Raw genomic sequence first — 14,254 nt, forward strand, 5'->3', positions numbered from 1 at the left:
TCCAGGAAGATGGGAGTTTACAGTTTAAAATTTTAAAGTGTATTAGGACCTCACAAAGGCAGAAAATGCCTCAGTGAGGATGGATTTTCTCCATAGGTCAGGCTACATATTTTCCATTTCCTCTTATGTTTTATAGCCAGTATATGAATGATCACATAAAAAGTTACTTATTTATTTTGGTGGACTTTCAAGGGAGGGGGGAGAATATCAAGGAAACGTTGAATAGTTTATTAAGCAAGTGAGCTGAACAAAAAGGATACACATACATGTTATAAACACAGATTACACAAGAGAATCAATGCTACCTTTGAAAAAGTGCTGAGATGCACAGATACCCTCATCATTAACACTGAAGCTCTGGAGAAAAAAGCCCCTAACATGAAAGTTAACAACCGTCACCAAAAGTGAGCATGGCTTCCCTTTTCTTTTTGAAGTATCACCAGTCTAAACAACAGTCATATGAATGAGATAATAGCCATGCTTGTTTCAGCAGCCCGATTTTTATTAGCATGAAATTGGTACAAATATTAGCAAGACTGGTTCACAAATGGTGACAGAGCAAACGATTTGGGGGATGACACAAAGACACATTTCTGCAGACACAGACTCTAAGCCTCTCGCTTTCTGAGTACAAACATTGCCGTCTTTACTTTCTTTTACTTGTGAAGATGTTAGGAAAACACGCAAAACATAAAGAGCATACATCGATTTTAGGCTAAAGTCAGTCCACATAAGGCTAGTGACCACACAACTGCATATGCTCCAGAGATACATTTCAAAGCGACAGTGCACCAAACCAGGAGTTAAAACTAGCCAGATTTCCTTAAAAAATCTGTTAAAAAAAATTCCCGATGGTGGCCAACAAGGCAGTAAACAAACTGAATCATCTTATTTTGCTCTAAAAACCTAGGCTAAGAAATTTTCTTACACTGCAAGAATGCCTCCACAGAGGAAGATCGCAAGTTAAAAGTTCAACCCCAGCTACATGTTTCTTTTCTCTGAACACTTACAGAGAAAATGAAGAGTTTAACAGAGTAAGCTCTTACTGTCTGTCTTTAGATTTCCGTCTTCTTGCTGTAGATGTGTTCTGGCTGTTTCTGTGAAGCGGGGGTTGAAGAATGGTAAAAAGATGTTTGAATAAACAGGAAGTGCTGTGCAGCCGAAGCGCACACTGAAGGGAAAACACACTGGAGCACTGCCCTTTGTAGGCAACAACGGGAGGTTTGCCTCCACAGTAGCAACGTCTGCTTTTATTAAATGACAAAGAAACCACAAGAATTCCTTAAGTAATTCTTCACTTGCAAAGTTGAAAGATCAGCAGGAGCTTGCAGGTAATTTCAAAGTTGTATTTAACAATCACAAAAAAAATCTATTAATTCTGCATTATGAAAAGCACCCTGTCTATACACAGAAACATACAGAATGAAGTCTGCCCCGAACTAAACCAAACAGCAGCAAAAATTCAGTTCATCTGAATTCAGCAGAGGCAAATTCATATCTAGGTATAGTTTGCTAGACTGCTACTTTCTGCAGTGCCGAATTTTGTGTCTAAAATTGTCTTTTAGGGTTGGTCAGACTTCATAGCTATTTTTCAAACTGCTTCATATGTTAAAAACCAACAACAAACACCACCCCTGCCGCAGCTCTTGGGCTCTAACATCTTAGGAATATGCATTCGGTATTCTAGCAGATGCTTTTTCTTCTGTACCTTTGCCTTTCATTCACTAAAACAAACTACCTATTTAACTCAGGATGACTCACTGACTGTCTCTCACCCCAATTATCAAAGTCCTGTCTTCTGTCATGCTGGTGACATGATACAGATATTGTCAAGAAAAGTAAACTAGGGCTGGCACTCTCAGGCAGCTTGTAAAGAGATGAACAGTCGAACAGCCATATTCAATAAAAAAAAAAAAAAAAAAAAAGATGGAACAGGATTCCTTTAGAAAATGTATTGCTGTTGTGGCAATGAGCTGCGTTGAAGGGACTGATTTGTTATTTAGCATGTAGTCTTGGACTGTCTGTCATTCTGGGTGCTAATGCTCTGCTAAAATAACTCATTGGGAGCTGTCAGTGGGATGTTTACATAGGCCCCAATCTTTTCTTCATACAAGGAAATTTTTTACTGGAATTCATCTTCTTTTGATCTCACATTCAAAGCAACAGCAGCTTGATAGACATGCAAGTCTGAAAGCAAATCCAGACGCTGAAGATAAACCGCCAGAGTATGACAGGCAGGAGCATCTAAAGCTTATAAAAATGAAGAGAACAGCATGTCGTCTGAGTATTACAATAGCAGAAATCAAGAGACATATTAGGTGGAACTGATCAGCCACAAAAACAGTTCAAAAGGCAGATCATAGAAACAGAAGACGAGGCTAGGAAAAAAATGGAAAGATCTGCTTTACAGAGGCATCATCTCCTTTCTAAGTTAAGTACCACAATGTTTCCGCTACAGTATGTAAACTTAAGGAGAAAATGGGCATTGTGCAATGAGTCTTTTAATAACTCACTAATTCTCACCTTATGTTTGCCAATTAATTTGCCAAATGTGCATTTTAAGTAAATATTTCTGAACATAAAATAAAAAGTCCACCATGCCGCCTTTACTTCCTCATTCAAAATATCAGTTTATAATATGGTCTAGTTATCCATGCTTGCCCCTATATAATGTAACAGGTAGAATTAGAGATGTACTGATGGAAATCAAATCTTCAAGGGATGAGTAATCTTGCTCTTCCATTCTTTTAGGATGCACATGTCTGAACATTCTAGAAGTGGCTAGTTACTAGCCTGGCATTAAACTCTCTTCCTCCCCATCACTACAGAAATATTAGCTCATGATAGAATTTTTATTGAAATTGAACTGTGTGCACCACTTAGTCTATAGCTAAGTAATGGGGATGACTTGTAAGAAAACTATTGCTAAAACTTTCCCAGGAAATCTATATATTTTAACTTCCCCACCTCCAATAAGCTGCTTCTTTTAATTGAAGTCAGCAAATATAAGGAAAAAAGTAATTCTCAAACAATTTTGTACTGAGAGCTGCTTGTTAGCAAACACCAAATGAGCAGGCAGTAGGTTAAAGGGCAGCAGAATTCCACATTATAATTTAGCCTGCGGTTAGTTCTGATTAAGAACACCCTCTGGGACAGAAAAGAAAGATCTTCTTTTGCAATGGGCATAGCTTTTAAAATTACCTTCTTCTGCATAATAAACCAACAGGAAAACTGTGGATTTAAAACTGCATTAACCAATTTGAAGTGTTGTAATCAGTTTATGTCTTGCTTTCTGTGAAGCGCTGCCTGTGTAGCCAAGTTACAAATGTAAAAATGCTTCCTGGATTCTAGAACTGTTGGAAGAAAGTCACCTTCTGTCATGCTTATGTAGCTATCTAATGTGCTAAAGGCTGATTATTTATCTTTAAACTGTACTAGTTTAATCTTTTAAGGTCACCACTAATCTGCTCCAACCTTTTAAAAAATAGCAGCTTTGAAGACTTACTGCTAGAATCACTAAACTCAGTGCTGAATGTCAATGTAACTGATACATTTACCTGAATGAGTGCAGTTTGACAATATTACCATCAAATATAAATCCCCACGTAAATAATAATAATAAAAAAAGGTGTTCTACATGCGAGTGAGGTCAATAAATATTACCAGGACAACATCATATCACATAAATTATCTTTGGAAGTTAAGTTGATATTCCTCCCCCCTACCCACACCAATACATAGGCAGGACTTCATTATCAAGTTAAAATGCTTTTTTGGTAACAACAACTTTGCATAACTGTTCAGAAGCCCTACAACGGCATGCTTCAGTGGCTGTAAATACAAAAAACAAGTGAATTATTTATTCATGTGTTTTGAAAAGTGTCCATTCTATATTCTGAAGTTTCCCCCCCTCCCTCCAGATTTCTTCTGGACTTGAATGTCACAGCAGACCTTGAATGTGAAATGGCTTCAAGCTAATTGCTCTAATTGCTTGAAGATGTGCAGGCAGGTGAAACCTGATCCCCTTGGCCATTGTAGAGACCAGGAACAACACAGGAATGTTTACATAGTGGTTTGAGTTTAATAGACAGTAGAGCTGAGTTTCAGACAGCCAGCAAAAACACAGCTAATAGGTGACCTCTTAATGTAGTCCTACTTTTTAAAAACAAAATACAATTTCATTTTGTAAAAGGCAATGCCCTAAATGCCAAGGTTATCTCCTCAACTTCTTTAGTGAACACACATTGCATTACACCTGACATTTATACCAGAAACCCTATCCCGGCTATATTTTCTTTTACCTTAAAACAAAAAGCACTTTGTGTCAGTCACCTTACAAACAGATTAGGGTTGTATGGGATTTCCTAGTAAGTGCAGTTATTTGAATTTTAAACTGAATGTTTTTCACCACTGATAGACTTCTTGCATCTAAAACATATGACACAGAATGTAACCTGAAACATCATTTATTGGGAGACTGGGCCAGTGTATATTATACCCTTTACTGTGGAATTCAACTCTCTTGTATGTTTAAAAATAAAGATAAAAAACTGATTTTAATGACTTTTATTTGTTCTTCCTTTACTTTCAGTGAAATACTGAGGAGCTTCCCCTACATATGATATATACCATTTGAAGTTACTGACTGGCTGCAATATATTTAATAATGGATGTAATAGGGTGGACTATATAACTGCACAAGAGAGATGTTTTGTATACACAACAAAGCCAAAATTATGTAGGTCTTAATGCAAGAAAAACGTTTACTTATGAAGTACTGCAGCATTTGGGTCACAGAAAACAAGACTGCTTTCCAAAGCTGTTGTTGGGTCACTAAAATGTACTTGAAAGAGGCCAAAACACAAACAATAAGTATGCCAGAAGTATAGAAAATAAAGTAGACTTCTGGCAGAGGTCAAAGCACAAAGGTATTTACTGGAGGTGGAGTCCAAAAAGCAAACATTAGAAATAGGGAACACTTATTTTCCTGTCTCAGTCACAGTGAGATTTGTTGCCAACCCTTTAAACAGTCACAAATTGTTTACCATGGATTAAAATGTATGGTAAAATGTCATATACTGTCTCCTAGACAAAAACTATATATATAAACATTCACTCAGGAAGAAAAAAAGGGGAAGAAAATTTGAGGAACAAGGAGACTAGGAAAGATACAAGTACACTGAGAAAGAGGGTGAAATGCAAAAATCAGGCAAGCTTGACATATTAAATGAAAGAAAAAAAAAAGCATGAATGTTCCAGCCATTTCCAGCTTTGATCCTTGGGATTTTGGTCAGACAAGTCTTAGAATCTGAAATATCAGATAGTGGAAACAAACCCACCACAACAAAACTGAAAAAAATGGAAAGGAGGCCAGTTCCAGACATTGTTGGATGAAATGTCCGTTTCGTGTTAAGACAAAACACACAAGAGCACTCATTGCTTACTTACTATGCTCCACCTTGTCCCAAAACGCTGAAACAAATGAGTAACTGGTCTTAAACAATGCACAGCAAAGGTGACCATAGCAGCCTAGAAAGCAAGCTATGATATTGTGGCCGTATCTGTCAGAGACACGCACATCTTTCCGTCTCTGAAGTCTTTTTTTGAAAAGTTCAAAATGCCAGCAATGGGGGATTTTTTTTCCTCCTTTTTGGTAACCAAAAAAGGTTCAGAATTGGGAAGAAACACAATGTCAATTTAAAGATTTAGTATAAACTAGTTCAAGCCTGTGGGAGGAACACTAAGTGGAAAAAGTAAACATGGTGTCCCTCCCCCCCTCCCCCAAGTAGTTCCCTTCTAAGCTATATACACAGCCAGCGCCTGGTACCACAGGCTGCCCTGCACATTGGTGAGGTCAACAAAGCTATGCTAAACTGACAGGTTCAGTTTACAGCAGGCCAGCACTTTGTTTGGATATACTGGCCTTGCTCACCGCCAGCTTAACAACAGATGGCTCGAAAACTTTCATTATGTTGCACAGGGCTGAACTGCAAACAATCACAAAAAACTGTGAAAAGTTTAACTCTCTCCAAGCCAAGGAGAGAAGAGTTTGCATCAATATACGAAGACTGGAAATGTGGAAGCTTAAAGCTAGCCCTAAGTGTGCCTTTAAATTAATTAAAGTGGATGACATGATTAATCAGACTTTTTGTATGATCCCTTGGAAGTATTAAAAGAGAATTTGCTATTTGACAAGGTCAATTCAATAAAGGTATCATTCCAGAAGCAACTCAGACTTTGACAGATTGCAATCCTGTGTTTTCAATTTTTCACAAGCTTATAATCTGGGGAAAGTTAAGGGAAGTTACCCAAGTAAACTGTGAATTAGGATTTCATTAGCAAGAGCTCTTAGACTAGCATTTTCCCTCCTATGCAAACAGACTTGCACACTGTCTTCGAACTTTCCCATTGAAGAGGCCACCAAATAACTAACACTCCAGATTTGAAAAGGATTTCTCCAAATCAGTATATAATTTAAATATTCATTAGATTGATCTGATTCATATACATACTAATATCTTCTAATACTCTCAGGTTAGTTATAAATGCACCTTCTGAAGTTTAATTCAATTGACAATTTTGTGTGTGTCTTCACACTGGAAACACATTATTTTATATTATTCAAGAAATGAACAAATCTGTTTTTCACAAATGTAGTTTAGAAGCTACTCTTTCCTGTTATTGAAAGAAAATTGTGTTTATTACTCCTTTAGCATAGTGTAAACTCATAAACGTCAACAGAGAGTACAAGGAAAACTGTCAACTAAATATTGTTTCCTTCATGAGCTGCTCTTCCAAGTCAATTACGCCTTTCAACTTCTGGGGCATTGTATGATAAACTGGCAGTAAAAATCATTCACATTAATATACCATGGTGCCTTGCCTGCAAAAGGTAATTAAAGAAGTAAATGACTCATAAGAATAGACATATTAGCTGCAAAATGAAAGGCAACTGAGCTGCCACATGAAAATATGTACCATTAAGATACTGCATTTTCATATTCCTGTAATCAGCTTCAGTAGACTAATGCTTATTTAATCCAGTTCTCTGCTAAGTCCATCAACAACTGTTTTTTGCTGTTTTCTCCTTGACTGAACATTATGTGTGCAGGTTTGGAATAAATATAGTAATAAGATTTTTGCATAGCCAATTGAAGAACAGGTTTTTTTACATTTTAAAAAACTATTTTTCTTTCTCACGGAGAGCTGTACAACATAGACAGTTACAAAAAAAAACCAAAAAAAAAAAAAACACATTTTCCAGCCAGACCAGGCTAGAAAGCAGTACATTCGAGTGAAGAGTCCTTCCCCCAGCACAAGTCACCACTTCTGATTCATAACGTTATTAAAACAGAAGACAAACCCATACTTCTACATGGCAGATCTCCTATTCTTCACTTTTGAAACACTCTGTTTTGTGAATAAGAATTTCCATTAGCATTAGAAAATTGTATCCTTATTTAGTGCCCAAAGTGAGAAGAAGGTGGAGGGGATAGAAATGGGGTGGGAAGGTAGGAGAAAAAGGCAGATGCTTAAGGAAAAGTCTGAGCTGAGGAGCTGAAAAGGCCAGCAGGAGATAAAAGATGAAACTGAACAGGGTCCACCAGACGTTCCTCAAAAGAATTGTTCACCCTTCTAATAGCTGATTACTTTTCAAGTTATTTCCCACACTGCTTGATTCATCTTTTGAAACTTCTCAGGAATACTTGCAAAAATCAGAATGTTAAATGTATGCAAATATTAAAGCATAAAATTTGGCAGCACCTGGGCACCTGGCTTCAACTGTGCTGTAAACCATGGTACAAGTTCTGTCCCATAGACATGTGGTAGGATGGCAGCATCTACTGTGACTGTATGGATGCAGAAGACATTGATAGTGATAGAAATGTAGCCGTGTTAGTCTGGGGTAGTTGAAGCAAAATGCAGGACAATGTAGCACTTTAAAGACTAACAAGATGGTTTATTAGATGATGAGAAAGTGGGTCTGGCCCACGAAAGCTCATCATCTAAGAAGACATTGATGTCACACTGCTACTTCTGCAAATGGCAGAGTGAAAGGATACATGATCTAATCAGCCTGTTACATCTCTAATTTATATGATCCCTATTTGAGTGAAAGGGTAATATTATATGCGTGAAGCAAGAGAAATACAAGTACTTGGCCCCTGATGTGAAAAAAATCCAAATGATCAGCTCCCATAAGCTTCTGCTCTCTTTCAGAATTGCTCTTACGAATAAAACTAGAAGTTCACTCCAAATCTATAGAAGCCTGAAATTTAAGCAATACCTGCTGAATATTTGGAAGGACCACCAGTACCCAGGTCTACGGCCATCATATACCTATGTATCTTTCTGTAAACAGCACTGTATTTTAGCTTTCAAAGTTCTTGCGTTTTCTTCCCTAGGGGATGCAAGTGAGATGTTAAAAAGCTAAAGGACACAGTACACATGTCTTCATACTCCAAAATAAACTTGTATAAAGTATTAAAACATTTACAAGACATCCTGTTTGCAAGCAAGCAATTAAAATATTATTTTCATCGCAATCTGACTCCATAAGGTCATGATCAAAACCATTCAGTTATCACACAGTTATCACAATTATTTCCTTTTGCTAAGTACAGGGGAAAATCATGGTATCTCAGATATCGTTGTGTGACGACTGTTCACAAATGCTGACTTTTTAGAATGGCAGACACTGTACCAGTACAATTCATGCCTTATTTATTGTATCTGACTGGGATTCCATCTCCTAAAGAGAGAGCTTTCAATACAAGTCTTAATATGATTCACTGGAATTTGTACCCTAATCAAGAGTATGTATCACTTATCAATACTAAATATAAGAATTTTTCAAGGTAGGCTCAATCTTTATTTCAACTGTATTATTGCTTCACCCATTTGAGCAGGCATCACTTGGTATCCACAATTAATGAGCTCTAGTCTTTTTTCTAATTAAAGAACAAAGGTTCTTATGTGCAAAGTATAGAGTGACACTGTCTGGAGAACACACATTTAAATGGAAGAGAATCCTTCTAATTACCTTAAAATAGGATTTTTAATACCCAGGGACATAATAGGATCAAGAAATTAGAGCATTTCTAACATCATTTACAAATAAGCCATTACTAAACACTGTTAAAAGGTAACAATGCCCCCCTAAAAATAATGGGAACTTACGGGGAGGAAGGCATGTTACTTTTGTATTTAGGTAATTAACCTGTGTGTACCTATAGTGAAAATGAAATGTATATATTAAGCCATATTTGAAAAAAAAAGAAGAAAGAATTAGAAGGCAGCTACTAGAGTACAAAACACCTTAGTTTACAGCATATTAGGATTCAAACTCGTAATTAAGAAAGTCAGAAAGGTAACCTCACTTTATACAGTCATAACGGCTGTTAGAAATAGGATACTATCTCTTAAAAGTGTTACAAATATACCACAGTACTAAATAACCTGCTCTGCTAGGAAAGTATACTTGTTATCAAGGGCAAAGCTGCTATACACTGAGGTAACAGCAAATGACAGACTGTTGTTCAAGTCCATTAGCTGCTATGTGATAGGAGCACATTCACTAGCACACGACCTGTGAAAAATCTTAGATCTCTTTAAATCTTTGAATTGGATTGCGGCATTAATTCTTAAGAACTGCAATCCTTCAACCAAGTCAAATTACCATCATTAACAGGGGAAAAAAACTGCCTCTGCAATAAGTTAAAAAAAAGATATTTATTACCTATAATCACTTTCACGTACTTCACCTGGAGTACGACAAAGTGGTGCAACAACTTGAGAGGCTGTCACCATTTCAGCAGTTTGTGTTGATTTTGTAAAACTGAAAAAAGGCATGCACCCAAACTTCTGCGGTGAAATTCAGTACAAATAAATGTTTCAGAAAAGACGACCCAATGAATATTTATGGACAAAAATCAGAAAGGAAAAGCACTGGAATGATATATGTCTGCCACTGACATAAGGGGAGAGGGGAATTCTTCAGCTATTCAAAGTTTGATTTGAACACGACTTCATAATTAGGCATGTTACAAGTATTGTCATCAATTAGAAAATTCATGCACTAACTAACAGGTCTCAGAAGCTGGCTCAAGACGTCTACTTATTAACAACATGTGCTATTAATGATTAACCTTCATAAACATACACAAAATATTGAGTATTCAAGACAGATTAAAACCAAATATTTTATTATGCTGGTTTGCCCATGTTGTGAGCTGCATAGTGCCATGAATATCATGAATGGCTAAAACCAGATAACAGAAGTTTTATTCTTTCCTGGAAAGGAATGCTATGTCTTTCTCCACTCACTGCTTCTCTGCACTTCAGAGCCAGTCTTACTCAACAAAACTAACAGCTAACAAGACCCAGAATATAGCACAAATCGTTTACTTGAAAGGTGAAACGTACTTGCAAAGTTCTCGGGCACAGCTCTCTCTCTCTCTCTCTAATTTTCCTGTGCGAAGACAGAGTGACATCATAATGCGCCAGATCCAACTTGCAGTGAAGCACATACACACTGCTGTGGGAAGGGGAGCAGCGCGCTTCCCCCCAAGCTGGATCTGGTGTGGAGCCTTGGGGCTTTATCCTCCCACCAAGGAAGCCGGTGCTGTAATCTTGGGGGGGGAGGGAGGAGAAGTGCCCAAGGCTGAAGAGCCAGGCAGGCAGTGGCCCAAGTGCTTGGCCCAAGGCAGGCAGCTACAGTTAGCATTAGAGCCCAGGACCCGGGAGTAGAAGCAGGGCCGGAGGCGGCTGCCACTGCTGTCCCCTGGCCCTACTACAGGGGAGCCCAGGGCAGCTCCCGAGGAAGGACCGGGGGGGAACCCTGAGCCATGGCCACTGCTTCCCCTTCTGACCCTGAGGAGGCTGGGGCAACGCAGAGTGACCGGAAGCAGGTAGAGACAGCTTCCCCACTAGAGGGATGTCGAAAGCCTCCGGTGCCTAGAAGCAGCACACAGTATGAAAAGTAGTAAGTACCCTCCCCAGCCCCTCATGCTCAGATCCTGCACTCCCAGTGCCTCACGCACCCCCAACCTGCTCCTGCCCTCTCCCCCTGGACAGACACCCTGCCCCCAGCCTGCTCCTGCCCCCTCCCTCTTGGAGGAACACCCTCTCCCCGGCCAGACACCCTTCCTCCTCCCCCCCCGGCCAGACACCCAGACCCCACCCTGCTCCTGTACCCTCCCCAGCCAGACACCCTGCCCAATTGGGGCCCAGCCTCCATCTGGCCACAGTGTCCTGACCTTGGCCCCGCTTGTGGTCCAGCCCCCATCTGGCCACAGAAAGGGCTGGTGGCAGCCCCCCTCCCCCTCCTGCTGTGGCACAGGTGACAAGGGAGGCCCCGATATGGCTGTGGTGGACAGATTGGGGGAGGGGGAGAGACGCTTGGCAAGTATAGCGAACAGGGGCACAGGCCCCTAATAGACATTTATTTAAAATGTTCCTAATTTTAAAATAATTGGCACTCTGGGGAGGAGGGGGAAGAAAGGGAGGGAGGAGAGAATGAAGGGTGCATCAAGGAGTGTGGAACTGGACAGCTCCAGGAATTGGGAACAGGATACAGAGCCTTCCACCTTTGGCACCACTATGAATCCAGGCCTCTGGTCCTTAGAGGGATCCTTTTGGTCCACTGAGTCCCATTGACACTGAAGGATCTTCATGTGGTCATAACAATCTGCCTGCGTTGTGTCCATTTGCAGCACTGGGACACGTCAGCAGTGAGCTAATGTGACTATGACCTTATAATGGCTTCTTGTTGGCCTACACAAAATGCCTTGAGTGGTCTGGGATCCATTTTTCATATCACTAATGCCACCCCTCAATCAACAGATCTTGCTGGCAGTACCCAGAAAAAGACCAAAGATGGAATGACGGAATTACCTTTAAAAAAATTGGTCTCCCCAAGTTAGGGTTGAAGCAAATGGGTGGGACAGTGTGGGGAAAGCCGACCATGTGCTGTTCCCATCCTGTTTCATCACACACACACACACACACACACACACACACACACACACACACACACACACACCCCCCGCTTATTAACGCTAGTTGGGCTTTGCCCTAGTGCAGGTATCCACCTGCATTAATATGATCACAAGATCACATTCTTAATTTGTATTGGTAAAAATAAACCCCAAACTAAATAATAAAAGTAATTAAAATCTAGAACTTGCAGTCTTCAAACAAGAAAATAATGGCTGATTAACTATTTACATATCGCTGCATTCTCTATTCTTAGCACAATGCCTTTTAAAGTTGAGCCCATTATTTTCAGTGGTGTATCTAGATCAGTATGAACAGCATATGCCACGTTGTTGACACTTCTCTGGATGTACTGCATGCCATATGCCTAAAGCACTAAAAAGGGGTGATGAACAGAGTGGCAATACTGAAAGAACAAGATATACCAAGCATGTTGAATGAATTCAATTGTATAATTCAGCTAGTAAGCCAGTAAGGGTTTCCATACTTTCTACAATTTTTTCCTCCTCTTCCCCCTCTCTCCCCCCAGAAAAATGCATTCAACATTCTCTTCCATGAAAAGGTAGCACACTGGACATCTATTAATATGAACATAAATGGGTCACTGGATTTAAATAGTATGCATGTAAAACCTGATCGTACACAAATCATACTATTTTTTTTAAAGGACAAGTCATTTATTTTAAAAATAAATTGAAAAATAAACAGAAAGAAGGTTTGGACCCTGCATAGCTGTAGTTCTTCAAGCGGTGTCGTCACTATCGGTATTCCATTGTGGAATGAGAATGCCACGTGTCTGAGAATGGAAAATTCTTGCACGTGGTGTATTTGGCCCACGAGTGTGCCCTTGTCTGCCTTGTGCTCTTTGCAAAGAATACAAAAGAGGGAGGTGCAAACCAATGCTTCTCAAGTTCCTCCACTTACTACTACTGTGAAATGGTCTGAAAAAGAGGGTGAAGAAGGGTGGGTAGTGGAATACAGTCAGGGACCACACACTTCAAAGTACTCCAGTTATGAAATAACTTCACTTTCTCCTTTAAACTCTACTTCCTACCTACATTCCACTGTGGGTGACTGACAAGCAGTACTCAGGGAGGAGGAGGAGAAGTGGCAGGTAGTATGGCTGCTTGAAGAGCCACTATCCCATCAGTGGAGGAGTCAGGGACCAAGTGTAATGGGCTTACATTGCAGCATGGGAAGTTTAGGTTGAATGTTAGGAAAAACTTCCTGTCAGGATGGTTAAGCACCAAAATAAATTGCCTAGGGAGGTTGTGGATTCTCCATCATTGGAGATATTTAAAAGAAGGTTAAACAGACATCTGTCAGGGATGATCTAGATGGTGCTTGTTCCTGCCGTGAGTGCAGGGAACTAGACTGGATGACTTCTCAAAGTCCCTTCCAGTTCTAGTATTCTATGAGTCTATGTTTCCTAAACGTGTGGGTGGGTCTCCACATTGCTGCCTTGCAAATATCAAGCAAAGGTACCTCTTGAAGTAATGCAATTGAGGCTGCTTGTGCTCCTGTAGAGTGAGCCTGCATAAGGAAGAGAGTCTGGCATCAGGGCACTCAGTTCTTCTAACCATCTGCCACAGATGATGACAATGAGGAAGACGACCTTCATAGATAGATGATACATCAAGGAGATAATGAAGAGTTCAGAAATGGCTTGGTCGGTGTCCAGAGTACAATGAAGAAGTTGTTGAAGGGGTGGTCTTATTACGGGTGGGAAAACTCTAAGGAAGCCCTTGAAGAGCCTGGGGGCAGTATGATAGAGTAGGCACCTGCTGAAAGGTGACAAACCAAATGCCAGCAGGTGAACTTCATGTCGAGTTAAAAGAAAGGCCTCAGCCTGAGGGTGAGAAGGTAATGGAAATATCAGAAACATCCCATGGCTTGGGAGACATACAGTGGTGCTTAACTCAGAGGGAGGGAGGAGGAGGGGAAGAGAGATGTTACCATTTAGGTAGATAACATTTTCTGGTGCAGTCCTTTTTGCAACAGCTTGCAGGGTTTCAGAATAAAGACCATTTTCAATTTCATGCCTACCCAAGCACCAAACTGGGAAGTAAAGAACTTCCAGGTTGGGATGACTCAATCAAAAAACTAAAAGGTCAGATGATCAGGGAGGGATAAATGTTGATGGTTGGCCGAGACAACATACGCAGGAGACCTGGGACGTTTGGGCACAAGGAGAATGGCTTATCCTCCGTCTAGTCAAATCTTTCATAACCCTCAAGAAAGCAGTGGGATAGCAGTA

The 14,254-nt window shown here is 40.0% G+C and overlaps 1 protein-coding gene across 49 annotated transcripts in view; it reads right to left on the reverse strand.

Annotated features, from left to right (window-relative positions):
- FOXP1 (forkhead box P1) overlaps window positions 1-14,254 on the reverse strand; it is a 562,577-nt gene that overhangs the window by 166,665 nt on the left and 381,658 nt on the right. Inside the window, exon 1 of one of the 49 annotated variants that reach the window (XM_075938638.1) lies at window positions 1,047-6,600. The exons of 46 other annotated variants lie outside the window; for them this stretch is intronic. The gene's annotated coding sequence lies outside the window, so the exon portion shown is untranslated. Of the gene's footprint in view, window positions 1-1,010; window positions 6,601-14,254 lie in introns of those variants that run through there. 2 more of the 49 variants (XM_075938637.1, XM_075938636.1) reach the window with 2 other exon arrangements.

The sequence above is a fragment of the Pelodiscus sinensis genome, chromosome 11 (assembly GCF_049634645.1).
Source record: "Pelodiscus sinensis isolate JC-2024 chromosome 11, ASM4963464v1, whole genome shotgun sequence".
In the NCBI taxonomy this organism is placed as follows: Eukaryota; Metazoa; Chordata; order Testudines; family Trionychidae; genus Pelodiscus; species Pelodiscus sinensis.